Here is a 2555-nt window from a genome sequence, read left to right on the forward strand (position 1 = left end):
AGCCGCTTACAACAAATACATGGGAGGTGTGGATTTGTTGGACTCATTTGCACCCAAATACAAGTTCCCCATGAAATCCCATCGCTGGGACGTCTACATCTTCTGGCACACGATTATCCTCGCTGTGACCAAAGCCTGGCTCCTGTACAAGCGGGACTGCAATGGTCACAAGTTGCCTGTGAAAGACATAATGAAGAAGAAACTGTTTCAGGCCCAACTAGCATCCTCTCTCATCTTGGTAAGAATGCATCTCTGCTATTTCACTGTTTATGATATTTTTAACTTTTTTTACTTGTTGACATGTATCTCAATTGATTCTGTTCCAATCCATTTCAGGTGAACACAACTCTCAGCACACCAAAGAGAGGGCAACCATCTTCAGGCAATGGGAGCCCAGCAATACAGAATGTAACATCAAGGAGCCCTCTGAATGCACTGAAGAGACCATCCTCAGGTGATGGGGGTTCACCAAACGGGGTCCCAACCAAGAGGCCATCTGTACATCCCCCACCACGCACTGACCTATTCGCACATATGCAAGTGAAAATCAACAGAGGATGTTGCACTAATGGATTCAAAACCACCATATGTAGCAAGTGTTATGTTTGCCTTTGATTTTCAGAGAAAAAATCTGTTTCTGGTACTACCATAGCAAATTAAACATGGCTGAACTCTGGGAATGAGACGATATTCAGTTTTGTATTTTTATTTAATATACATATATATTTTTTTTTTAATTAAAAAATGACATCATAAAAAATATGACTGTTGTGTGATTTTTATTCTTGATGTATCGTGCTATGAGTCTAAATAAGCAGTCAACCCCGCAACTGATCCCCTAGTTGTTCTGTATATTTGTTCAGACCATGTGAGTACAAATACAGAAATTCTGCTCCCAGCTAGGGCCACTGATCCCCTAGTTGTTCTGTATATTTGTTCAGACCATGTGAGTACAAATACAGAAATTCTGCTCCCAGCTAGGGCCAACGTTGCAAAATTACAAAATGTTCCTAATAACGTACTTATAACGTAAATATAATTTAATTTCTTCATCAGATGCCTCATAGAACAACATTTGAAATGTAAAAAAAAATATGAAAGCCAAATGGTTTGGAAATCTGCTGGAGCATTTCTGTGATAAACCACCAGGGGGCAACCTAATACCACAATGTGAGTGGGATCAGCTGAAGACTGACTTTATGTTCTTACACCGTTGTGTAGACCACTTTTAAAATACATTCTATCCAGACATTAAATTCCAATTTTGCCACCTCAGGCAATTACCACATTATATAATGGCCAATGGTTGCATTTATAATGATTTTCCTTTAAATGTTGTTTGAGACGGCGGGCCTAAAATATAGTCATAACATTTCCTAAAACTTTGGACCATGTGTCCGTAGCCCTTTTTAAAAAAAATGGATCTACCGTCATCTTTCAAAGGGCAATAGCTTATTGAGCAAGCTAATTAAAGATCAGCTCTAAACGGATTACTTATAAGAGACATGACCTCACTGTAAAGAAGAAGACAATATATACCTTGGTTGGTTGTAAGGTATGTAGAGAAGATGAGAGAGGTCCTTTTTCTGGAGAGAACCAGACTGGGTTAGTTCAGTTCAGAAAGGGAATCTTTAGAGAGGCTGATTTCGTTTTCAATACTTTTGATGAGCACTTCTAACATGTACATGGTGGTGGCATAACGATATACAATTCCTTTGATCTAACCCTGAACTGACCCAACTGTGTGCATAGTGACAGAAACAGATGTGCTATGCAAATAAAATGAAATTAAATGATAATAACCAATGATGCAATATGCCACACCAAGTGTATTCCCGATTAACGATGAATAAACCAATTTCCTATTTACTTTAAACGAAGATTAGGTGTACGTATTGCAACAGAAGAAGGCACTCAGGTGTTTTAAAACAGTGTTTGTCTCTTGGTCAATGAAGCTGTAATGAACCATACAAATATAACTCCGGTTTGATGTTTTTGTTAATCTATGTAGGTTTTCCTCTGTATTATTAAAATAAATAAAGGTTTCATTACAGTGGTAAGTGTGGAAAAGTGCGTCTTATTTGGTTTTAGGAGAAAGAGGCACGTACAAACGACATTTCCCTCCGTCCAGAAATGTTTGGATCGTGAGGCATGGAACTGGAACAGTTAAAGGTGGTATTGCGTTTGTGTAAAAATATATTTTTAGGTCATAATGTGCTTCCCTGAGCAGGCTTACGTGTAACGGAAACAGGGAACATCACATGCAGGGGCTTGACCTCAAAGTGGTCTTGTTTCATGGTTAGATAGTGTGTCCCACCAGCACTCTGGCTTGTCTGAATCTAAGCTTAAACAAGCTGACGTTGATGCATGATCACCAGAGATTTTTCCCTGTTAACTTACTGTACATTTGCGGTGCTCTTCGCAATCCTCTCTTAATAGACATGCCTGGGCCATTGATTTTTTTTCTTTAACAAACTCCACCCCTTCATTATTTTTATGGTCAATGTGCTAAATTACATTATTAAAGCTAAGTAGTTGGCTGGTAGGCCTACTGT

The sequence above is a fragment of the Pollachius pollachius genome, assembly GCF_949987615.1.
Source record: "Pollachius pollachius genome assembly, chromosome: 8".
NCBI lineage: Eukaryota > Metazoa > Chordata > Actinopteri > Gadiformes > Gadidae > Pollachius > Pollachius pollachius.